The following is a 27,891-nucleotide window of genomic DNA, read 5'->3' as shown; positions in this document are numbered from 1 at the left end:
GCAGTTCACCAGATCCCACATTCCAGAGCTGCACAATAAACCTGCAGGCTTCAGTTAGGCTGGACGTGCTCTTACTTGTATCCATGCATCTCTATACATGTGTTAGGATTGTATAGTTTATGAACATGTGTATATGCATTCCTGCTGAGTTTATGTGAATGCTTGAGCATATCTGTATCTGTACATACATGTGTAGGGAGTGCGTCCCTCCTGTTTCCCAATGACCCTCTTCAGATATATCCTCTCACTCAGCCAAGTTATTTCATCATGGAATGAGCCGGGCTCCATAAACCTTTCACCACTGACAGGACTATAAAATCTCAGCGTGCTGGAGAAGGGTGAGCATGATTAATAACATGGGAGGAGCACTTGAATAAGAATATTCTACTTAAAACCTTTTTCTTGAAGTCATCTGTTTACAACATTTAGCAGACTCTCACAGTAACTATGGCACTAGTAACACTTTGGTGTCGTTACAGTTTACAGCTAAAATAAAATGAGAAAAACCTGAAGATGCATCAGAGCTGAACACCTGACACCGGGATTAAAGATTTATACATTGTGAGCTTGTTGCATTGAGGTGAAGTAGTTAGTCACTTTTGATGGATAGCTATAGCAGCTTCATGGTTATGTATGGTTTGGATCGGGAACATCAAAACAATCCCTTTCTTTTTAGGAAAAACCTTGTTTGGAAAAAAGGCACATTGCTACTGTTTAATGTCTTAATATCAGATTTTAGTGGAGAAATGAATCATCATCACCAGCAGCAAACATCACTCAGGACAGAAATTGTTTCTTTAAGCTGAGCATACATAGTGTGACTTTAGACATGTAGTTGTTAAATCCCACCTCACACTGTGAATACATAATCTGAGATGTGCTCACTGCCCAATGACATGAGCTGACTCACACTGTACATTTCCGTCAGCTCCATCACATTTCTGTTTCTGACACTTACTTGTTAAAGATACTTAACAGTAAAGGTTGTTTAGGTAGAGTGGAGATCCATTTACGCTTTATCTAGGCCACGTGCCAATCATCAAATGAATCCTCAATGTCACATCTGTTGTGAAATGAAAAGAGCTGGAAACGAGATCTGGGAAAATACCTCCATTATGATAAATCCGTTTCCAGCAGCACAGCTGAAAACAGATCCTTTTACACTGTTTTTAGGCCAGATGCCAATCACTGATGGAATTAGGAAACCTGTAGAGTGGAAAAACTTTAAAGAAAGGTAGCAAATTCGAGCAGCGGGCAGCTCCTCGGGTTTCAAAAGCAGATGTGAATGAATTGGCCTCCGGTCTTGAAATGAAATGACTTAATGGAATCAATTTATGAATACAAAGACTGTATCAACACATGATACAGTCGACACAGACACAGACTGATGAAAAAATGGAATAAAGTTTTGTTGAAAACTATTTGTTTATTGTTGAAGTTCGATCGATTTGCCGTCAATGTATTTAAATATGAGCTGTTAAGCTCACTTTATTGTAATCTGCTGTTTTGTCTGTTACTATTTCAAAGATATGAAAATGTTATAAATTGGGGATTCTAAAGTTGGCTATTAGCAACAAAATAAACCAACCTACTGTGATATACAAGTAAAGTATTGGCTTTGTAAACAAAATAGCTGGTGTTTTTATGTTAAATTGTTTTCATGGAAGTTAGAGCATCTTCAGCTTCTGTAATAGACCATTTTCATGGCAGCCATTTTGACAGTAAACAGGTAAACACAGGTATTACTAATCACATTAATTAGGTTGTGCTGTATGTTGCCTTTGTCTGAAACTACTTACTAATCACTACATAGTGAGATTTTTTACTGGTGCCCGAATGTTTGGTGAAGGTTTTTATACCCTATATAGCGCAATCATTGTTTCCCATAATGCTTCATGTTTATTTACATTAAATTATTAATATTACGTGTAAATAAACATTTACATTTATTTCCCACTAGCTGATCGAGCAACAATAAGTCATTACCTGCACAGAGAAAATGAGCTGAGTAGTGTACAAAAGCATTTTATTTTATTTTCCCAATGACCTCACTGTATTATTCTCTGTATAGGAGTAACTATGTATTGAAGTAGGGAATAGTGAGTGGGTGATTTCAGACACAGCCTTAGAAAGAGCCATCATTCATGTGATGAGGCTGTTAAAAGGGTGTATTTGCCATATTTGTAAATGCTTTTTTCTGTATTCAATATTCTCTTCAATAAAATTAAACCCTCACTAACTGACCCTTTTCCCATTTTTTTAACATTTACATGAAAATAATAATTTACTTTACAATATTCAGAATATCTCACATTACAAGTTTTTTTCCACATTAGTAAATTTCACAACCTCCTGAGGAGGATGACGAGAGAAAAACAAGTGTTATGTGTAAGAGGGATGGGGCCAGCAGCTAACCTGGACAGGTAGGGACGTGTTTGATCGTCAGGAGAGGAAGGACGGGGCTGAGGTTATCTTGCCCCGGGCAGCTCAGTCAGAACTCACTTATCGTGGACCAAAAGCATGGGGGAGGAAGCAGATGTCAGGCTAAAGAGGAAAGAGAAGTGATGGAGGGTGTAAAAACATTTGGGGGACAAGTTGATATTTGAAAATGATCCATCTTGTAACATCATTTTTTATATTAAACTCAGATGCCGATCAAATGTGGCTCTTAAACAGCATATGAAATATATGAATTTACGCAATAAATTGGCCATTTCTTAAAAATATACATATACATACATATAAGAACCAAAACTAGGGAGATTTCTCCTGTTTATCAAGATGTTGATAACCATAAGCCGTGTTGTTAACCAACCTGTAGTCTCCGAGGTTAACTTGTTGTTTGGCTCTCAGTGAGGGGTCAAAGGTTAAGGGTTAGGGGCCAGAGAGATGAGCAGGGCAGTAAAGACAGATCTGCACAAGCCTGCCTCTATGCCCTCAGGGCCTGATATCATGTTTATTGTTAAAACACAGATGTGAGCGCGCGCACACAAGCACACACACACACACACACACACACATAGAAATAGTCCAAAACATGATGAAAGCAAAAACATTAGCCTTGCATTCAATTATTCGCATGACCTCTAACATGAGTGTATCATTTACATTACACTCACATGCAGTGTGGGTTGGAGATTAGTTTTTGCCTTACAGCACAACACTCACTCTTCCTACAATCTCTGTTTCTTGTCTCTCACTCTATGGACTTTTGTGTGTGACCTGGTTCATTCTTCTCTCATGTTGGACATAGAGGTATTATATTAAAAATATAATCAAAATTAATCTACGACAAATACATATTTAGTGACAATGACAGACAGGACAGAAAAGTAAACAGATGGGAGATTTAATAAAGATGAAATAAGAGATGATGCCTGAGGAAGATTAGGTCTCAGCTTTCACTGATATAGATACAATTCAATTTCCAAATATAACATTAATAAAATAAGAATAGGTCAAAAACCTGTTATGTGCATAACAACATCTAGATGGATTAGCACAAAATGTGGTACATTAGTGGTTCCCAGATGATATTACATTGGTGATCCCCTGACGTTCCTTAAGCGCTACCCAAAGGTTCACAAAAGTGGTTTGGGGTCAAAAGTTTAACAATTAATGTATGGTTCTATTGCCGCTCAATATAAAACAGAATTTTTCCTCATCAAATCCAAAACTTGAATTTTCTTTGTTTCATGACCAAACAGCTGCTAAACATTCCCATCAGCCTCAGCTAGTTTGTCTTAAGTGCTTTTGGCAAATACATGCAGACACGCTAAAATGAAACAAAGAGCCTGTTAAAAGTTATACTGTACCTGCTAAACATAAGGATATTATCATTATGTATGCACACAGCTGCAGCTGACACCATGAGGTCTGACTGTCTGCATGGATGGCAAGCTTGTGGCATAGAGCACTGCAAATGGCACTGCGCATAGCTATACAATGCAGCAACAGAGCAAAACATCGACGAGATTTCTGATATTAATATGAGCTGTAGTAAAAACTTTTGGTTAGTTATGAAACTGTGGCAGTATAAATTAGAAGATGGTGGACCGCCACAGGCTAGATAAGTATGGGAAACACTGTGTATTTTTGTTAAGCTGCACATAATGACGCTCCCACTACTTGTCTAGGTCATGTTAGAGTTGTGGCACAACTAATTACTTTTGTGTTGAGCTAAAATGTTGTGGGCAGCTATTTTTACACACGCTTTCACTGAACTGCTCAGGAGACATTACTGTTATTTCAAACCACAATCTCTGCTTATTTTGAGACAGACAGTGGGAGACATGTCCAGAGAGTAACCCCTGCAGGCTGCCGTTGTTAGGGCCTGTCTGTTTGGGAACACTCATCATGGACCCATTATGTCCTTGAACACACACCCACATATCAGAGAGACGTACTTTACATATGTTGTGAAAATATACACTTACCTATACAATCTATATTAACAATCTTGCTCATAAAACTGACAGATCCACGTGTAACATTAACCACAAGCAGGTCGCGTTGTTACAAAAACATGAATAGAAGAGTTGTCTGCAAGAAAGAATAGAAACTTCTCCCATTTCATTTGAAGCAGACGTGAAGACACGTCAAAACACAAAGAGCGAAGTCTTCCTAGGAAATATGAATAGTTTTCACTGCTAATATGGGTCAACTTCAAGTGTAGTGACTCAAAATGAGTAATCAAATAGGTATCATTTTACAGGGAAAAAAATTGGGGATAGGCCCAGAAATGCACCCAGCTGCCCGGAAACAGAGCAGCCTGACAACAGGAGGAGGGAAACACAGGTAAAGAGACAAAAAAAACAGAGACACTGACTTCCTTTAAACATCTTGGGCGCACAAGGTCACAGGTCATGGTCTCTTGGTGACCTCGGGGGGGCTGTGAATACTTAGTCTGATCCCCATGACTAAGCAAACAGCAGTGACTGACAGGACAGCAGTGCCCTAACCCAGGCGATTGACAAGCCACCGTGGTGACTGGCAGGCGTTGACACTGTCACCACAGTAACTGACAGGCGCTGATAGAGAGGCAACAAGGACACACGTACGAGGAAGCTGATCCAGGCTGAGACGCAGAGAGGATGGAGTAAGTGCACAATAGGGCTGGGATTAGTAATCTAACCACGATATCCTTGAGTTGTATTGAGACTTGTTTTTCTGTGTTTACTCCAACTTTCTTCTGATGATCTAAGCTCTGACATGAAGGAGGGACATGTACAGGGTTAAGTGTATCAGGTTATAATAACAGATAACTGCTAAAGGCAAAGATCAGCGAGATCAGAGCCAAGAAGAGCTGCACGCACACTTTTCACAAACTGCCCTCTTAGTGTCGGCGATCAATCAGATTTCCTTTCTAGTCTGTCAAACAATGATTCATTATTTTACCTAATTTAATAAGAAATTAAATATAACCTTTGAATGCATGCCATTTGTCTGCAGTAATTATTTCAATTTGTATTATAAAATAAAAATCATATGCGTGTTACAGATATATATATATATTATTCTCAATGAGCTTTTGTGAAAATCCCTTTTATTATTTTGTTTGTTGGACAGTTCTTGAATAAAAGCTATTGGCACTTATTAGGTTGCCATCTTAACTCATCAAAACAATGTAATGTTTTGACTTAAGGGCCATAATAACCCTGTAAAAACTGTAATTCAGTCATTATGGTTAATGTTCAGGGGGACGATGGGTTTAGGCAGGTACAGGTGAGGAATAAACATTAGTGCATGAACATGAGTCATTGACAATGTGTGTGATGAAAAGTCAGTTCAGTGTTTGCCAGCTTGTGTGTGTGTGTGTGTGTGTGTGTGTGTGTGTGTGTGTGTGTGTGTGTGTGTGTGTGTGTGTAATAAGGTGCGGCACACTGCATGATGCTACTTCGCCCTCAGAGCACATAAACCACAAGCTGGCTCACCGCCACGTGGGAGTTATTACTGCCAACACTTCCCTGGTACTACAAACACAGCTGTAAACACAGCTGTAAACACACACACACATACACACATAGAGAGTAACCTGACAGAGCAAACACACCTGACAATGACGATACACACCAAACTAATATGGAAAAAAAATGACTAAATGTGAACCCTACAGGACAAAAAATACAGTGTAATAATGACGTGCAATAAAGTTACTTACATGTTACAATCTGTAACTTAATGTAAATCTATATATCTTATATAATTGGATCCACCCAGTCAAAGTCTGCATATAAAGACAGACAACTTGTCTCCACTTCCTCCCACTATCCAGATTTGAAGCCAAATATTAGCATTTTTGAGTCTGCGCAGTCTTTGAGTCTGTGAGAATCAGATTCAGCAGCTAATCATTTCTCCTTGTTTTTACGGCATTAAATAACTAATAAAAACCAAACTTATACGGAAAATAAACACTTGAACGTACATCAGTTTATTAGAAAGTACCTAAAACCATAGAAATCTCTCTTTTGACGTGTATTTAGACTTTTTTTCGTTTGGTCCATGTACTACCCACTAACGTAGAGGGGGCGGGACTTATTACCTGCTCTGCAGTCAGCCAGTGGGTGACAATCGAGACACTTTGGCTTCATATAAGTACATTGTTATAAGAGTAACAGAAAATGTGAATAAACTATGAATAGTTTTTTAGTGATACCGCGAGGTATCAGATATTTTATTCAGCTGTTGGATTTTTTTTTAAAAATCCACATTTTTTGCTTTTACTGATCTTTTTCCTTCTCTCTATCCTTCAGTGTCCTTCTCATTTTCCTCCTGTTAAAAGGAAACGAGAGAGAGTGATTGTGCCACACAGAAAAGAAAAGGATTATTTGTTGGTTAAAAATCCTCAAGTGTTCAAGTTCTACTAAGCTCTCTGAAAGACTGTGGGAATGTGTGTGTGTGTGTGTGCAGGCTACTTGTGACTTCCATCCAAGTCCCAATGAAGCTCTGCTGGTGGTTTCATACCTTGCGTCCTAAAACTGACCAATGGCACACAAGGTCACCGTCCAGCCACCGTGTGGGCTGATCCAATCAGAGGGAGTACAGCAGGGGGGCTATGAGGTGACCAGAGGACAGGAGGAGGGGGAGTTCCCCAAATCCTCCTCAAACTCTTGTGATGGAATATAATCGGATTCTGAGAAGCTTAGTGGTTATTTCCCCAGAGAAATTGTCTTATTATTATGAATTCTTTGTTTAGCGGATGCCGTTATCTCTGAGCTGAATTAGGAGGATTATTCATTTATTCCACACTCCCACAACCTATAATAGTGGGAAACTGTTTCCTTGGTAAATAGCTGAGTGCCCCTATTTAGTCTGCCACAATGTTACAATGCTGTTAGCGGCCACAGCATGAATGTTACCATGAATTGGTGCCTCAAGCTAGTTTATAGTTGAGGGGTTTTGAACTTCAATTGTTTTTCACCAGGAATCTTTTACTCTGTGGGAAGGGTTTCTGCATTGTGTCCTTTCAATGGGTCGTCATTCATGAAAGAAACCACCAGGCACAGTCTGAATGTAAATCTTTTAACAAGGTAAATGTAAAGTGACAGTAAAGAACAGGAGGGGCAAGGGTTTGTCTTTACCTTGAAAGAGAAGGGAAAAAGAGGATTTGCCTGTGGCCCAGTACTGAAGTAAATGACAGCTATGCCTCTTTTAAACACAGAAAGTCTGTTGTTGTGTCAAGCTGTGCATTTCTCTTCACATTAACATGCAGTTGCAGGACTGCAGTGATTTTTTCTGTATAGTCTTGAAAGTGTTTCAGTATAGCAGGTGGATTATTTAGCCATCGAACGCGACAAAGTTTGGCAGCGGTTAACTTTGATGTTGTGTCTTCTGTGAAAGATATTAGTAGCTTGATGTTGAAGACATGACCTGTCATGTTAGGTGTATCGGAGAGTTGTGTTGTGGGTTTTGCTTTATACTTTGTTCTCAGTGTAGTGACCTATACACCATTGTAGCCCTAACAACATGATACCATCAAATCAGTGAATAGACCCTGCTTAAAGACGCATTAGTGTGACATCAGATTGGTAAACTGACTAGCAGGTAGAAGAGAGGAACTAATTAAACTGATTCTGAGATGTGAGATCTCAGTAAAAAAATGGAAAATGAAATGATGTGGATGAAACACTTATTGTAAGCTAACAAATGATGAATGATGCCGTTTTGAGTCAAATTCGAATGTCGGGGCTTGCAAGCATTATGGGGGCGTGTTATGTTATTTCTGTTGTTTTATTAAGTCTGAAGTATAGGTCGCAATTGACCTCAATTGTATTGGATTTGGCTATAACGCTGTTTACCCATGAGACTCCAGGAGTGTTTTGCGGACTCAAACACTCTACCCAACCCTCCATCGGCATAGTGGTGAGTAGATAATGAGGGAATTTATTTTTTTTCAGTGAACTATCCCTTTAAGTGTAAAGGGACAAACTAGCAGTGGTTATCACACCCACAGACTAAACTTGGCATTTTCTCTAGATGCCTTGAAGAATTGGATTCAGTGCACATCCTCTTCTCTCACAGTTACGTTGGAGCAGTAACAAAACAAGCACTTCCTTGTTTTCCCTTTTGTTGTCTGATGACTAAATATGGCATTCTCAAAATTTGACATCTAAGGTTGGCAACTTGTAAAGACAAAGAGATTCTAGATCTTTTGGTGATATGGGTCAACGCCAGAGTCAATGTGCAGTAAACAAAAATACATGGTCTCCATAGCTGTCTCCCCTGCAGACACAGGGTTTCCCTACATTCAGCGGCAGACACACATTATGAATCCGGAATCCTTGTACTGTGCTGTAATACCCTGCTCACTCCCCACTCACCCGCTGACCTGTGATTACCTTACATGTTAACAATAAACAAGGCCTGTCTGAATGTTTGACCAGCCGCCCTGCTTCAAAAAAAAAAAAAATTCCACCTGAATGCTCCGGACATTTTCCTGTTGCTGTTATGGCCCATACACATTTTTATTAAAGGTCATGTAATGCATTTGAAGGATATTCATGTGGTGGGTTGTGTATGGTTTTCACATGTCCTATCGAGTACTATCGAGAAAAAAGCTGTAGGAAAGACAAGAGAGGAGTGGGGGAGAAATTGCTTTTCCTGGGATAATAAAAGCTGTCTTAGTGCTTTATGTCTTGTCTCATTGTCTCTGAGTCCCAAGGACAAACTGTGGCAGGCAAACCCGGCTGGTCACAGTCTGTCAGCTAAAGCGTTGTTTGTCCTCTAATGACCTCAGAATCGACATTCATCTCCACCACAGCAAGAGCAACACACAAACACCTCTGAATAGTCGGTATGTGCCTCTCAGACTTTTACAACATGCATCTTAATACCTGTGCACACAAACACCTTCACCTGTCTAAATGTGACCATCAGGCTCCAGGTGGTTTCCGGTGTAAAGACACACTTCAACAGCTGTTCTGCCTTTTTATCACAGTCCTCCTCCTTTCTTGCTGTCATTATCTCGTCCGGCTCCCGTTCCAATGAATGTTCTGTCTTACAATAGAAAGGTGTAGCATGTGGCTTCTACTTTACAACCTAACTTTATCCTTTCGCAAGATTTTCAACCTTGATGTAGTCGCTGACTGTGTGTTGCTCTGGGTACTAATGCGAAAAATCCAAATCAGTTCTCCCTAAATCCAGTTCTCCTTCCTTCCTCTTTTCTTCTTTTCTCTACTGCCAATGTTTTCTACATCTTCCCTGAGGTTTGACCCTCTGTGGGTTTATCTTCTCTTTGCTCATTGCTATAGGAAATACCTGTTCTCAGCTGACACATACAGGCAGTTGCTCCACCAAATACACACACATCACACACAATGTCCACTCCAGCAGGGACTCGTAACCTTTAGCTGGACAGCTCCAGGTAGAGTAATTCTGTTAGCTAGAATCAAATATCTCAAACTGTTGGAGAAATAAGAAAGTTAGAATTGTGTGTCTCTAAAATGCTTCTGAATCTTTTAATTATCTATGGAAGGTTCATTTTATTAATCACACGCTTTATAAAGTTGAGTGCAAATGGCTAATGTTGACTCACACCTCCCACACACTTCTAGTGTCCACACACGAAGCCAACCGCAACACAAACAAGGTCTGCGATATGCTACAAATGGAGAAGATAAAGTGAAGCTGAGTGATGGCGGAAAATCTCTTTTCCTGACTTGGCAGGTGCAACAAGTCGGTACAAAGAGCATATCTCACTCACACAGAAAATAACTGGGGAAACTCTATAGATAATTACTGCACACACTGTAACGCTGACAACTGAGCTCACCCAGTAAATTCACACACAAGTATACACATCAAGATAAAGCTTTCACATGATGGCGAACAAAACCACACGCACGCACGCACGCATACCACACAACACAGAGAGAACCATGTCTTTAATCATCAGGCCTGGAGCATTTGTCAACACCCATGTGAACACAGGATTTCACCACAACACAGATGCCCCTGTGCGTGGAGGTGTACTGTATGTGTGAGAGGACATGACCCAAAATCTCAACCCTTCTTCCATCACGTCTACACCACACACAAATTAGAACTGTAAAGTGGACACTTGCACTGCAGCCTGTTTGTTGGAAAAAGACTTTACAGCAGTGACTGGAATACAGCATCTGTTACCTCTGCTTGATATTAAATAAAAGCCTGTGGTTAATATTGAGTTTATGAATCATTCATGCACAGATGCCCACAAAGCCCTTAACTACAAGCATGAATAGCTATAAGCAGGAAACACACACACACCAACAGGTTTCTCTGGGCAGACAGTCAGATGCAGGCGGAGATGGTGCCGACAGGCTTTGATGTGGAAATCATAGTGTTGTGAGAAGCTACAAATTGATAAAATACTTTAAACTGTCATGATATGTATGTTTAAAAAGATTTATTAAAGAGCGAAAATAGAGATTGTTGGCTAATAGCAGAGAATAGTGTAGAGACTCTGATGTAGAATCAGAGACCAACATAAAATCAAGATGTTTTCAACTGGAGCATGCAGGCTGATGGCCCATTTTGGTTTGAAAACTGTGAGGCTGCGTTTTAGTCTGGAAGGGAAGAAATAGAGATGTTTGGAAATGAGGCTCACAACCGCTTGACAATTGGATGTTTGTGGTCACTGTCACTGAAGCCGTCACTGATTCTACAGGCCCTTTTCACATGACCCGATTCTGGAAAAAAACAACCGACATTAGCTGCAACTACCAGTGTAGAACACAACATGGATAATTAATAAAAATGTTACTGACTCTGTTTTCTTACAACTGTCGTGCAGTTAAATTCCACATTTTACTTTTTGCCATTGCTGCTTCGCATTTGTAACCAAACTCTTTCTTAAACTAACAACCAAATGCTTCCTGTTTACACTGGCACACAACAGCCTATTATACATGAGTGGTCATGAGATGTGCATTTCTAGGTGTCAGCATGAACAGGGATTCAAACTGATACGGAACCAAAACGCTTGTGCGGACGGACCTTACTTTAGTTCTAAAACATAGTAGTATTGATGTCACCTTAGGCTTTACCTGTTTTCCTAAGTTCAAATAATGAATGCAGCCAAAACCTAAAACTCAAGATGTGTTTTAAATACAGAAAAAATATTCAATGTCTAAATTATTCCTGGATGAAAAGGACACAAGTAAAAACAAAAACCAGAGCAAATGGTGTCAGAGTTTCTATGTTGTGGTTTGAGCTGCGGTGTTGTCATCAGCATGTGGTTCAGTATCCTAATTACAGTCCAGCACTGCATTCCACTTGTGTTACAGTCAGCTGTGATTAGGGTGTGTCTGTGTACACCTGCCTATCAGTGGCTGAGTGTAAATGTTTGTGCATTATGCCGATGTGATTTTGACGATAAACACATCTGGAACGAATGACGCACAGATACAACAAAATAAAAGCACGGTTGTGGATGCAAAAGCAGAATCTGCAATTGAAAGAGACATGTTTGACAATCCAGGTAAAACTTCTTTATGTCTGTTGAACTGTCCATGTCCATGTGAAATGTCCAGAGTAGAACTGACAGCTCAAGGGAAGTAACATTTCAAAGCAGATCTTTGACTTTTACACTTCTATCAATTTGTTGGTGCAATTTCAGGTTTCCAGTCGAGCTGGACAATAAAATTGTGTCAATACAATACAATTTCAATAAATTTCAACTTAACCTTTGTCCAATATAATTCAATATTTTGCTTATACATTGCATAAGCGCAGTGAACTGAACTACCTCAGATTTGTAAAATGTTGTGCTGTTTATCAAGTGTTTTTTCCATCTCTGTTGTGTCTTTAAACAAAGAAATAACAAAATAAAAAAGTGGCATTAATTGTGATAATTATTGATACTGACTAATTGACGAAAACCTTTATTTTAAGATTACTATTGGACATATTGTCCAGCCTGAATTTCCTGAATACATTGACAAGGCAGAAGATGCTACATTAGCACAATAACTACTATACCACAACAACAACCTCAGGCAATATTAAAGGGAAGGAAACATTTTTCAGGGGGCTCAAATTGTATAGTAAAAATAGTTATATTTTCTTATATTGGCATTAATACTCTTATTCCTGGACTTTAGGAGGCACAGCACCAACCCAGCCCCCCTCTACATCAACAGCGAGTGTGTAGAGAGGGTCAACACCTTCAGGTTCCTTGGTGTCTTCATCTCCACTGATCTCTCCTGGTCAGACAACATCTGGTACGGGAGCTGCACTGAGGCTGGCAGGGGGAGGCTTCAGAAGGTCGTCAAGTCAGCACAGAAGATTGTTGGCTGCCCTCTCCCCTCTCTGATTGACATTTACTCCTCCCGCTGCCTCAGCAGAGCACAAAACATCACCAAAGACAGGTTACATCCTGGCTTTGACCTGCTGCCCTCCTGCAGGCGCTACAGATGCATCAAAGCCAAGACAAACAGACTCAAAAACATTTTTTCCCCAAAGCCATAACCACCCTGGACTCTAACATGCACTGATTTACAGTCTGACCCCACCCAAAAACAAAAATCCCTCACAGACCACTGTGCAATAAATTTTTAATTAATCATATACTCTGCAATAACCATACTATACATAGTAGAAATTAATCATGACATAGCAATAATGTGCAATACTCATCCATCCACTGTGCAATATATTTATTACTGTGCTAAAATCACTGCTGTGCAATACTCATTCATGTGCAATACAGCTACTTGAACATAGTAACATGTATATTTGTAAATGTTGTAAATTTCCACTATTTCCAATAACATGTTTTTTTTTACTTTGAGTATTTTTGTACTTATATGTTTGTACTGTAAAGGAGTGGCACTATAATGCCATTGTACACCCTGTTCAATGACAATAAAGGCACTCTTATTCTTATTATATAAGGATTCACCAACTGAGTAAATAAAAAATCGATCAATCCATTATCTATACAGCTTTATCCTTTGAGGATTGTGGAGGGAGCAAGAGCCAATCCCAGGGTAAGGGGGCAAGAGGTGGGGTACCGCCTGGACATTAAATCTAGCATATCACACATATACAGAAAAAACATACATTTACTGTCACATTCAAGCCTACGGTCATTTTAGAGCCTCCAGTTAACCTAACCCCAATCTGCACGTCTTTGGAATGTGCAGCAAGCTGGAGAACCAGGAAAAAACCCACACAGACATAGAGTGTGCTGCTGAAATAATAAAAAATATGTGTCACGATGTCAGTCATCATTGTCAATTGACCCAGGTGATAAAAATGTTAATGTATTATACAATTTAAACATATTTAATTTTAAAAAATAGTTTAGGAGACTCTGGAAGTTGTGTGTGAGATTAAAGTGAAGCACAACTTGAAGTCGTACTTTTGGTTGCGATAAGACTATATGGGGTGAAACTGCGGTTACAGCTATCGGACTGTATAGGCTTAATGCTTATCTCCTCCAGAGAAAGGTTGTGGGGAGTAAGAGGGGAGTGAAGCAGGGGGAGAGGGGAGTGAGAGGGAGGCAGGCAAAATGAGATGCATGTGCAACATCAACTAAATTAAACTGAGGAAGAAAGGGTGACATGAGGTGCAAGACAGGGGAAGAGGAACACAGAAACTGTCACATACTAAATCTTCAGCTTACATAATAAGCTGAGTGGCGACTGGAGAAAATTAAGAGTGAATGTGTTTCACTTAAAGGGATAGTTCACCGAAAAACTCATTATCTACTCACCACTAAATGTCCGCTATCTGAAAGCAGTGAAGCTAGCAGACGTAGCCACACAATGGTATGAGGGTGAGGGTCCATGAATGCACTTCGTAGGAAGATATCAGAGGACATTTAGGATATGAACATGGTGTAAATGGCGCCGTTTGGAGTTGAATATGAATGTCAGGACTTGCAGACATTTGGATGACACCACACAAGCATTATGGAGGCATGTTATGTTTTTCTGTTGTTTTATTACGTCTGAAGAAGAGGTCATGATTGACTGCCATTATTTTGGATCCGGCTGCAACACTGTTTACCCCTGAAACTTCAGAATTGTTTTGTGACAGCTACACAAACTAAAGGGCGAAAGACGAGCCCTCAAGTGAGAGACAACTGCATTGCATGCCACTTAAGGGTACGCCCACAGCTGCAGCTGAATACATGATGTCTGACTGTCTGTGTGGATGGTAACAACTCTATGGATGATAGGGCCAGTGGACGAGTGAGGATGCAGCAAATAGCAGAGCACAGAGCTGTACAATGCAGCAACGGAGCGAAGCATCAAGTTAGAGATCTCTCATGATCTCTTATGTCATTATCAGTTTAAAAAATAATTTTGATTCATTATGAAACTGTGGCAGAACAAATTGGTCTGTATTTTAATATAGCTGAGGGCGGCCTCAGCCAAAATCACAAATGGGAAACACTGACAAAAGATTATATGCCGAGGGATATTGCCAGCAAACATCTCCCAATATTTATTTCATAAACGGTTTTCCACTTGCCTTGTGAACTATAATATACTGCACGGAACCAAAGTGATCCAGGTAAGTTGATCCAATCACGATGTCAGACCCAAAGAAAACACTCATCAAATACAACACATGGTGGTTTTAACCTAATCAGGAGGCAGAGATTGGTTCAAACTAGTTGAAACAAGCCTCCATCCACACACACACGGGCATAACACATTGTGTAACTCACTAGAACTGCACACACACAGAAAAAACAGCACAACACTCACACAGCTGTGTTATTCACCTTTGCTCTAAAGCTCCTCCAAAAGCACCTCTGTAGAGGCTGTTTTTGTCTGGACCTCAGAGCTGTAGTGCACAAACAACCGTCACTTCTGTTACATCTGTGACTACATAATAACCTGGTACCCGCAGTGTCATTACGTTTTCATAGAGGAATTAATGTCAGACCATAGTGCTGAGGAGTTCTCCATTATCCTTTCCCAAACATCATTTTTCTTCACAGAGTCAGTAAATCCTGCTGTCACACAATACGTCATTCAGTAGTTTCCACATGTTGGGCAAGTCATAAATCATAATTTCTATAGGATCTTAAAGGAGCTTTCATAAAACATGTTATAGCTCTAACCGACAGATCAACAGAGAGAAAGAGAGAGAGCTGTGTCAAAGATTACTGCTACTACTTTTACCTTTCTGCAGTAATATGTAATAAAATTAATAGCAAATATATGCTTTTTAGAAAAATAAATTAAAATCAACTGAATATCAAAGTATCAGTTTATAATAAATATAATACATAATACAATGAAATAAACCACAAGTCAAATAAAAAAGAAACAGGTAATGATCTGTATTCATACAGATCTTTTCGAGTTGATGACCATTCAAAGTGCTTCACAGTACAGTTTTGCCACTGATCCACTAACATACATTCATACAGTGCATCTATGCGCAGCAATATCCCTCGCATGTCAATCACACACTCAGCCATCAGGTGCATTAGGTTCAGTAACTTGCCCAAGGACACTTCAGGGCGAGGAATGGGGGAAACTGGGATCGAACCGTCAACCCTCTACTGAGCCGCAGCCGTTAAATCAGAGCAAGCTCTCTAATAGGAGTATGTCTTATTCAGAGATTTAAAAGATTTAAAAGTACTGAATCTGTCAACATCTGACAGGTGGTGCCTTTGTATATTCAGACCTCGGCCAAAAGATCCTTCAAAGTAATCGATGAGATCAAATTAATTCTAAAACATACAGGAGCCACAGTGAGGAAGTTAAAACAGATGATATGTGATCACTCTTCATGGTGTACAATTTTTGTTAATCAATTTCAACTTGTCCAGTCACATCTTTGCCTCAAAGCTCGAGGGTGGATTTGTGTTCCCTGTCTTTCCACTGATCTTCTTACATCATTACACCGTCGGCAAGCTTGAATAGAAACAGATCACTTCTGTGGCCAAATTGTGTCTCTTCCACTTAAGCACTTCTATGTATATAGCCTGTGAAGGCAAATCCAACTTTAAAGTTATGCTCTATTTTATTCCTCATGTCCTGATAGAAAATACAGGAATACGGCGAGGCAGGTACCGGCATGGATGGAGGTGGATATGAATGTGCTGTACACACTGCTCATGTTTGTTAAGCATTGAATCTCTTCACAGCTCGCTGGACTGACAGCGGGAGCAGAGGCGTGATGGATGAACAGGGAATGACAGAAAAAAAGATAGGGCCAAAGGCGAACGGAGGAGAAGGTTATGTGTCCCACAAACAACATTTGTGGAAAGAAAAAACTGTCTCAAGGGCAAAAAGCTAAATTAATAAACTAAAAAAATGTTCATGGTCTTGACGTTGTTATTTGCACCAGTTTATATCAATTTACTCAAAATATTTACATTTCATAATATTTGTAAACAGTAAATAAAAAAACAGAGATGATTCACAATAAGAAGAATCTGCAGTAACATAGATAACAGAAATGTATTTGTGTTTATATTTATGAAACTAGAGATCTTGAACAGCCTTAAGTGTCTGATACACCAATCACACTTTCCTGGAGATATCAAGTATTTGAAAACATTGCAAAGTCTTTTGTCATTTTCAAAAATTAACCACCACCATTTAAAACAGGCAAACTTGCAATATGAAACTCTGAATCCTAGAGTTCCACAGAATCATAATACAAATTTAGCAGTATCTCTGTATAGAGAAACATCATGGTTTTGGTTAAAATAATAAAACAGTAAAGGTTTGTGGATGATCATGGTCACCATTTTTTTTTTAAAAGGAGTCTAAGGGAAATAAACAGTGGTCCAACAGTTACCCCATCTCCTCTTTAATACCATTACATTACCTCCTTCTTTGTTCCCATCACGATAACTGCACCACTAGGGGCTTTGTCACTTTAATGCAAAGGTTTTACAATCTAAGACTTTTGGAGCACACTATTTAATTCTTCCTGGGGAGAGTCTTAGGAAAATCCAACGTCTTAACCAGCTGAGCTACAGCTATCACACAGATCTATAGCCGCTCTCACAAAAGAGAATTAAATATGAAGTTTGGATGAGGCTTCATCATCTGATCTTAAAAATATAACGTTTGCTATCTTTATATTTTATAGAATATAACAATCTGCAAGTTGACTATAAACCATGGACTGCGTTTAAAGATGTTGTGTTTCCACTCACACACACTACCCAGAAATAAAGCTAAAATATGAAGCACGCACTTAACCAACCACAGGTCAATCTCAGCTGTCAACCATGACATTTCCCACCATTTGTATTAAGGGTGTAAATTAACAGAACAATATTATATTGATTGTACAATACTTGCAGATATCATAAAATCTGCCACGATACTATTCCTTGATGCCATTAGCAAATACTGCACGGAAATAGTTACAACAGCACACATTTGAAAGTATGAATTGATGTTTAATAATGTTTTCACTTTTGCATCATTACATTATATAGTTGCTTATTTAATCTATATATCCATCATTGTTTTTATAGAATCAACTTAGTGGAAAAAATTAACACTTATACTTACATATATTAGTGTGATAATAACTAGCTAAAATTACTGAAACCATCTTCGAGAAAAATGTATGCATTTTAGTTTGGTCAATGCCACGTTCGTGCTAATATGTAGGAGGCAGGGTTTTTTAACCTATATTGCAGCCAGCCACCAGGGGGCGACTGGTACAGAGACTGAACAGCTGACTGAAATACAACTTGTGTTATTTCATGTGAATGACTTTAAACAAGCTGGAGCAGAGACTGCTTCAGGGGCTATTATCTCTTTTATGTGCAACTATTTGGCTCCCTTTCTTTCTCTCCTTGAAATATACACGCACACAGTGACACGTCAGTAAACACAAACAGGAGAATCTCTTTTGCAGGACATAGTCTGTGCTGCGGCTTAGGACAAATTTCGCTCTGGGCCTGACAATGGTTCAGAAACATGGGCCAGTGCTCTAGAAGAATGTGCCTGCGATAGAAAAAGTTGTATCTGTAACAATATCGCCATCCTTAAATGGCCCTGAGTCCGCCAGACGTCTTTGTTCAACTTTAAAATTATGGACTGTCAGAAGAAAAATACTCTCTGTGGATTTTGTTCCCATTCCATCTTTATTATGAGGATATTCCAGGGACAGAGGCACATTTTTCACTGTATTACTTTAATATTTCATCTTTTCATTTTTTTACTTCTCTTACATGATCCTTATTATTTTGACCTTTGTTCTTTTTACTGGTGGCCACTTACTGTTATGTAAAGTACTGCCATCTGAGAAATACAAATTATAAAAGGCTGCACAATAGTTTAATCCAAGTAAAAGCTCCCTTATTGCTTTTTTATAGAAGGACGCAACAAAAAGCACATGTAATCAGATTTAAAAGCAAATATTTAACCTATAAAAGTGGGTGAATAATTAAAATGGGACCAATGGGTGGAACAAAGAATTTGAGCAGATTGACAAATCTTCATTATGCTTCCTAGTGTAATACTGCATTAATCTGTCCTGTATCAATATTAATTTCTCATTATGGCCGTCAACCGGAGCCGTGCTGCCAGGTGAAACCAGTGAGCATCTTGCAGGAAAAATGGGAGAGCATCCATCCATTTGCAACACAAATGAGCATCAAACAAGACCATATGTTTACCATTTATACATCTGTGCCACAGCTGCTGTTTTCCAAAGGAGCAGTTTACCACCTTGTTAAGTCTTCATCTTTTCATGCACGGATCAACAAACTCTATGCACGAAAACGCCATATATTCCCTGACCTTTGAGATCCTTGCTCACAGATAGACATGTGCAAATAAAGCAGTTTTCCAGTAAGAGCAGACAAATTGTACAATCAATAGAGCAACTACTGCACACAAGTGAGTGTGCAAGTGGATGCACGTTTTTACAGTGCTGACAATTGTGTTTGCAAAGCATGACGGGCACCTTCACTGAATCTCCACACAGATGAACACACTACAAATGCTGAGGACACAGGGCGTCCTGTGCAAGCTGCCAGGGGGGCCATCATAAACTGTACACACAAAAACACCTCACAACCATAAAAGGTCCAATTCATCTTAATATGGAGTTTCACATGACACAAAGCCCCTCACACACCTGTAGCTAACAGTAAAGTGTTTAAGCAGCTACAAATGCAAATAAAAGCTTGTGAACATGACAGAATAAATGTATACGCCCACACTGTCGACTGTGTATAAAAATGAGCGTACACTGTAAAGTGCATTCAAGTGCAAAACCACTGAGTTAATATATTTTTACACAAGTTGTTACGGCATCACTAGCTAGCATGCTAGCATGTTCACTTCTTCCAGTGAGCAGATGGTCACATTTTGCAAGGACAAACAAAAATCAAATGAGAGAAAACATACAAAATCCCAATGATTTAAATGCTTCGGCCAATAGGGGTCTCTCAATTAAAACAATTACAAAATGCTTAGTTTTATGACGTCGTAAATCAACGCCGGATCATGAGAGTTGTTGTTTTCACCACCATTGCCAATAAAAGTGTACCTCATGTGTAACCCTAACCCAATATAAACAGTGGTAGGAGGCTGGTTATACAGTCTATGGTGTTAACATTATTTGCCAGGAAAGTTATAGCAGAGATCAACAAAGATGTGGGTAAAGCAGATATGACGCTGAAATAAAAGGCAACCAGGGGATTTTTGGGGGTTTTGAACATTGTTGGAATTATCTCTCTCTGGGCTAGATGTGCCATCTCTAGATTAAATTAATAAGTTATAAGTTATTCAATAGCTTGGGCTATTCTATGCAAGTAACAGTCATACTGGTGTTAATCATCAATTTAATAATATTACCCCTGAGCAAAGGTCTTGTGTGAAAGGAATAAAAGGCCCGTCCCAAATAGAGACTGGTTGAGTTCAGTGATTGAAGTAAATAAAAGCCCAGGCTATTAACCACATTTTAATGCTAACTGATTTTGATATGCTAGAGCTGATGGTCATAGAGGAAAGAAAAAAATTTACCTTTAAGGCTCAACGCTCTCAAATTGTGTCAAACGATTTATGCTGTTTATACATCAGTGAACTATTTTAGTTTCTGTTTCTCTAGGACTAGAAGGAGAACCTTGCATTTGCCATACAGAGACTGTGGTTCTTGGTACATAAAATCATTCATGGCTGCAAGTATGTCGGCCTTTATCAGAGTATCTGATCTATAATGATCGGTTAATGACCACATGGTTAACAAGGCCAAACATCACAGCAGAAGCCGACAACAGCATGAGACAGTTTAATAAGCGTGTGTTATTTACCTTTACAGAAAGTATCATCTTCATCAGCGTCCTCCTCTGTTGAGCCATTACCACAATCTCCAGCTTCTTCTGTCGGCTCGTCCTGCATGGCTTAGTGGGTTTGTAAAGACAATAGTACCTGCACGTGTAACATTAGTGTAAGTACTAACATTTGCAATATAAAATGTCTCTGGTTTCACTTCAGAGTTGATTCACCTACATTTTTGGTAAATCCAAAATTTGCATGTAAGTCGCCTTGTTCTCTTTATAACTTTTTCTATAAGATGCTGATTTTAACGCAGATGAAAGAATAATAGTGATTCAGCACTCCTTACATTTCATCTTCTTCTCTAATGATTTGAGGTAGTTGGCATTAAAAAAAAAAAGTTATAGATTCTGTGACAACACACTTCATGGTAACAAGAGAACGCCTGACGGTATCTTTACTGATGAATCACACTGAATACTAATGTATGCTGGTGATGTCATTCTTTATTTAACTAATATATACTTGCTAATGGCAGTATGAAAATTAAACACTGCAAATATTTTCCATCAGAAGTATAATTTAAACAAAGTTTTGAAACTATTTCTGAGGTGAACACAACAAAGTCGTTTTGGTCCCAAACAAGAACTAAAAACATTTTATATCACAACATTTCCCTGAGAGATATCCCTCTGGAAGTTTCTCTTCATTTACAACAAGTAGCTACAGCTCAGCAGCTGTAACATAACTTTAAAGAAAATACTAAACGACAAACCTTACTCAATTATACTCCAAATATTAGCTAAGACAAACATTCAGTTTGTAGTTCATGGTAGAAAAAGATAACAACCAGTTTAACGGTGTAAAAGACTGACAACAAACCTGAGCATCAGCCGGAAGTGACCGCAGGTGTTCACAGCGACGTGTCTGCGCAGAATGTGGAAAACATCGCGATATCTCCTGAGATGTGGGTGGAGACAAAAGCAACCGATCCCAGGTTAAGAGATTTAGACTAGTCTGCAGATCACAGAGTAATGATAATCTGCGCAACATTCTTTCATTAGAACTTGTCACGTGTGCTGTTTAAGGTAGAGATGCAACATCCAAATACAATCCAGGAACTCCAGTCACAATAAGAGATTAAGGAGTTATCACCATGGCAACTTGAAATAATAATAATAATAATTTAATATTTTATTGTGAGATGGAGAAATGGCATCCCTGTTGCCAAGTATCTATCAGTGGTTATCATTCGTTAATTAAAATCCATGATTCAAAAGTACAAATGTCAGAAGTAATGGCAGTCGTACATTTCTGCAACACATTAACATTTTTGCACCAAGCTGCTATATAGAAGTAAATAAATAGTTGTTGAGATGTTTGCTTGAATCAAAGTGGAGGGTCTACAGACAACAATGACACAGCTGACATATTGTGTAACCCTGCCTAACCCACTGGAGACACAGAGCAAAAACAAATACAAGAAGAACATAAAGAAGAACAAGCTAAACTATTTATTTGTACTTCCAGTCAGTTTGAGGTAAATCTATTTAGTTTAGAGTAGTGTGGCTTTATGACAAGTCAGCAATTCTCACAGTGTTTAGACATGTTTGTGTTTGAATTGGTTATGAATCAATACTTGTGTATAGGCCCTGCATGTGCAGGTTTTAAATTAAGTGTGTTACATCGAGTCTGTTTTGTGCCTTGTTGACACGGTGTGTGTGTGTGTGTGAATTTTAAATGAAATTTGTCCGCAGTAAGTGCTCATGCAGAGTGTAGATGTATCAGTACATTTGTACTAGTTGAGCGTGTCCATGCCCAGTGTCTATTCAGCCGTGGGTTTGTGTTTGCATCCTTAGTTTTTTCCATGACTCAGCATTTTGAGTCATCCAGAGATCAAAGTGTTGAGAGCCGAATGAAAACTGCAGCAAAGTTTCAGCAGCTGATGAATAAACATGAGGCGGCACATTTATGCATCGTGCACATACACATAGCAGACACAATACATAAACATCAATGGTACTGCACACATATTATTATTATTCAGTCAGTGTACACTCACACACAATATTCAATAAAGGTTAAATAAAGTGAGTGTGTGTGTGTGTGTGTGTGTGTGTGTGTTTCATTAAGTGGACTCAAATCCTACGTGTTTGTTTAGTGCAGAGCGGGGCAACAGGGTAATCCTGCATTTATGAAAGATACACAGACACACATACACAACATTCTCACACACCCTCACTGTCTGAAACCCACCCATGCACCAGCCAAACTAAGACCCACACAGACCCACAAATGCACATATAAGTGCATGAGAGAGCAAACACACATTCATGCGCTCCTCTCTCTCCCTCTGATCCACCCCAGAAGGAGCAGAGGCCTTTGGCAAACACCCCCACTAATGGATGGAGTGTTACAGACTTCAGCAGCAAATGGAAGGCTAATCTCCAAACAAAAGACGCGATACGGCACAGGGTGAAAAAGAGCGAGAAAAGAAAGTTAATTAAAACGGAAAAAGGGCAAAGAGACAAACAAGAGAGAAAGAAAACCTAAAATCGGTAACTCTACTCGTACACGTACACAAAATATTTATCTTGGTTTTGACCAATGTAAGTCCTGAGTGAGACGCCTATTGAAAAATGAACTTGTCATGTATCTCAGGTATATGAGAGGACACGTTGGAAGTCAGTCAGAGCTTAGGGCTGAGACAAAGTCTATATGACATCATATTAAATAGCACAACATTCAGAGTTTTTGTATTAAATTGGATGAACTGATTACAGCTTTTATACCATTTTAAACTGACAGTAAACCTGGCTATAGGGCAATTAAACAAATATTTGGAGACATAGCCAAACCACTAATACTGTCATTAAAACCTGTTTGTACATTATCTAAGTCATGTCTCACACTGTATCAGGCAACACATAAAATACACTGTGTTCTAAAACGAACACATTTTTTTTTTTAAATATAAATCTCAGCCCTGATGCTATACTTATTATAATGGACAGCTATTGTAGACACATGTAATTATAAAATTATGAATGCCATGAATATTCAATATAATCAATGTAAACGAATATGTTGTGACACATATGTTCTCACACATAGGATTATATCAATATCTGCATATCGAGGATGTACAAAATAACATTAAAAAAGGAGCATAAAAATAGTTTGATAAATATCAAGGAAACTGATCAGAGCAGCTACATGTACAAATGATGGTAAGCTGGTTGCCCCTCAAATCTCTTCTTACAAATTTCTATATATTTGACTTTTATTAGTTATTTAGTTGCATATGTCTACAAGTATGTACCATTTAGATTTACATTTAATATGATCATTTATATTATTTATATATTGCAGGAAATTATAAGGAACTACACTGTAATCTTTGTCAACTTGTGCTTTTTTGTATTGTTTTTTTTTTTTTCTTGGAGGGAAATCTGCCAAAAACAATCTCTTACTTTAAGCATGTCACATAATTTGTGGTCTTTATTGAGCAGCATGTTTCTCAGGAATTTAAATCCATGGTCCCAGATAACATCTGAGCAAAGCACTTATCTGTTATAAAATATGAATTTGATAACCTTCAGAGAGGCATCACTGTACAGCACATGTAGATAGAAGCTGTTAAAACAGCAGGCGTCTGCTTTATCCTAAACATGTGGAAATGTATTTATGTGGTACTTTTAATACCCATTGCAGAGTTACAGATATATAAATGATATACATCACATCAACACAGTGGCACATCTAGAATACACACACACACACACACACACACACACACACACACTGAATGAATCACTGAGCAGTGTAATGATAGGTGAGTCCAGCATGGCATCCCAATTGGTTTGACTAATGAAAGAGCATCCCATTTCTTATCAATGAATAATGCATCACGCATTACAAAATGTTCCCCTGCATGGATTATTAATACAGACCCACAATCTGCATACATGTGGAGAGGCACACACACGCTGACACAAACACAAAAAAATGCTGAGATGACCAAAAAACTTTTTAAAAAATAAAATAAAAACTTGCCCAAACAAACAAAATGCCAGAAAAGTAACTTTGTGAAGGTTGTATTTATCAGTATGTGAATCCATTGTTAATAATGTTGCATGTTGCTGATCCGTCACATACACAAATGTTCCTTCTCAGACTCATCATCGTAGCATCATCAGGATTAACATTAACAAAACATTAACTGATATCATGACGTGTTTGATAGAATCTCTGCAGTTAAACACACCCACGTCCACACTGTATCGGTTGGTCAATAAAAACAGGCCGATATGATCACAAACATGTCAGTATCAACGTTTATGGTAACAGATATGCACCAATATGAAAAGTTTTATTTTACAGAATAAATGATGCACAGAAGATGTGTATGTATGCTTCTTTTCTTAATTCTAGTTCTATGTATTTATGTTTTCTTTATATTTATTGCTATTTCCAGTAAAGTTTATGGTTAAACTGTAAAATTCTAAGCCTGTTGTCACGAGGGCTTCACAACAACATCTTAGGAACTATTGCCAAAGTTTATTCTAAATATATATCAGCCAGTATATCAGTATGGGCCCACAAAAATCCATGTCGGACTCCACTCTAAACTAGATTTACAGTTTTAATGGATATCTGCAATGGTCAGTGGAAAGTGAGCACAACATCTGCCCTCAGATATCATGACATTAAAGAAAATAAAAACATTGTCACATCTACAGTGTCACACACACTGTTTTATAATCACACAAAGCAAACTCAGGGGGAAAAAACCGAGGCTGTCACTAAAGTATGAGAACAGTGTTGGGTTCCTGCTCCTCCGAGGTGGTCGCCAGCTGTCGTCATTACAGCCACACAGAACATCAGTCAAGAGGTTAATGGAGAGGCTATTACCTGGTGACAGAACAAGAGTTACAGCAGAACACTGGAACCAAATACCTGAAGTGATTTGTGTTGAAAAGAGAGGAAGAAACTAAGTAATTGGTCATAATTTATATCTGAAGCTCAAACCACTGTGAACATCTATATTGATGCTGTTAACCTGCAGTGGACAAGTAAAGTATTTTACCGCATAAGTCAGGTTAATTTCATTCATTCACAGAATCCTAACATATGCTGAATTTATTTTGTGTGTTCTATGTTCTGTTCTGTTCAGGCCTCTAAATATACAAAAACTAAATCATGTGTTGGTCAGGTTTGTAAAATGACTGTTTTGACTTTTATTTGTCATCCAACAACTTGTATGAATGTGCACATTCAGCTTTAGCTGCTCAAACAGTTTCAGTGTCCAATAAAACTAAACTATCCAAACCAAATAATCCAGTTACTTCTGCGACTTTCCATCTAATTAGCCAAGCAACTAAAGTTTTATTCATATGGCACAATTCATTCCAGATGGAAGCACAATGTGCTCTACAAAGCATGTGGTACCATGGAAGTTAGCCACAAAACTATATGTAAAGTAGAAAGATAACTATTAGACAGATTAAAATCCACACGCAAATTCAAAATTGGGGGAAAAAATGACTGAGTAATAATTAGACCAGTAATAATTAGAGTAATAATTAAACCAATAAAATAATGATACATAAAACCAATAACAGGAATAAAAATAAAGTAAAATAACCAGGCCACTAAAAAGAAGAAAAAGTTAAAGTTTTCAGTTTAGTATTAAAGTATTAAAAGTTCTCTCATTCCTCTCTTTGAAGGTAAGCTTTTCACCCAATCTACGGTTGTTCCAAATAAAGACTTTTGATTTCTGACATAAGATTATAATTATTTAACCAGTTATATTATCTAACATGTGTTTCTTTACTGGCCAGGGTCATGTCAGGATTGAACTGGGTTTTAAAGAGAATGTGTTTGTTTGACAGACACATTTTTTAAAACCCAGTTCACTCAGACTCAAGCCTGAGGTGGATGAGATGGCCACTTCACTGTTGAAAAGGTTAGGGAGCAAAAAAAAGTTCATACACAAGTTTATGTATTCCTTTCACTGCTGAGGGAGTCTCAATAACTTCAGTAGCTGCGATAAGCACTCATGGCTTTTATTCTGGATTCTTGTCATTCCTGAGTCCTGACACTGATCTAGAGTTGGAGAGGTAAAATGTTTTTCCCTGACAGTGATCATGGCTTCAGGGACTGGGAGCATAAACGAGGTGAAGTGAGTTTAAAGTGAATAAACTTAAGTCTTAACTGTTTTCAGCAGACGAATGACAGTAAATCTACTTCTTCTATAATTTCTCTTGCTCTTGAGTGTCATGAGGAGTTCATTGTTTTTGAGAGATGTCAGGTATATTTAATGTTACATTCCAACAAAAAATGAAATGAATGAAATTGTGTTGATACGTTATCAGACAGGACTGGTAAACTAATCCAGGAGTATAACTTCAGTGGTATGCATGTTTTTTTCCCTCTCTGTAGTCAAGATTGAGGTCTTTCAGTTTAAGCAGGAGTTATTGATTTCATGTTTAGATTTGTAATGCTCTCACTCAAAACCCTGCGCTTGCATTCAGTTATACCCTGCTTGTGCTTATTCCTGCAAACCATCCACACAAGGGGGCGGGGCAATTTGATAGCAATTTCAATCTGAACGTGAAAGTCGAGCTCTCAAACTGAAAGTCCACGCCCTGGAATAAAGGAAAAATAGGTGTTTCCCTTTACTTCTGCTATCCAGAACCTTATGAAATGTTGCTCCTCCATCATCCGCCCATCTCCTCATTTACACTAGATAAAGGCCCTGGTGAACGTTAACATCCCATATCAGAGAATTCGGCTGCAGGAATGTTGCATGTAAACAAATTGTCCTATCACAGATTCTGCAACCAGAAGGTCATTGACACCTGCATCATCACTTTAACCACGTCCTTCTTTGGAGTAAATTGCATAGTAAGGCATTAATAATATGTGTACAATGAAAAGCTAATGAAAAACAAACATGAGAAATATATAAGATGTTTAACATGATAAACCACTGCAGACACTTTCCATCTATAATTATTATTTCTGTTAGAAGCCAAACTTCAACCAAAAATCAAAAGAAAATGAGAATGCATGTGTTTTTCACTCATTGTAATGCACAAGAAAAAGTTTGTTTCATGTATGTGATACAATGTTGATCTGTTTTCATTGCACTTTGTCAAATTTTGTTTTTAACAAATACACCAAC

General features: G+C 38.4%; 1 long non-coding RNA gene across 1 annotated transcript; it reads right to left on the bottom strand.

Annotated features, from left to right (window-relative positions):
• Nucleotides 1-2,414: 2,414 nt before the first annotated feature.
• On the bottom strand, nucleotides 2,415-21,712 carry LOC138410511 (uncharacterized). The gene is made up of 3 exons (XR_011243221.1): nucleotides 21,585-21,712; nucleotides 20,738-20,855; nucleotides 2,415-2,544 (listed from the first exon to the last, which is right to left on the bottom strand). It is a non-coding gene; the product is annotated as an uncharacterized lncRNA (long non-coding RNA).
• Nucleotides 21,713-27,891: the final 6,179 nt, after the last annotated feature.

The sequence above is a fragment of the Paralichthys olivaceus genome, chromosome 6 (genome assembly GCF_024713975.1).
Source record: "Paralichthys olivaceus isolate ysfri-2021 chromosome 6, ASM2471397v2, whole genome shotgun sequence".
Taxonomy (NCBI): Eukaryota; Metazoa; Chordata; class Actinopteri; order Pleuronectiformes; family Paralichthyidae; genus Paralichthys; species Paralichthys olivaceus.
The sequence above is the reverse complement of the archived record's forward strand: the minus strand, read 5'-3'. Positions and strand labels throughout refer to the sequence as shown.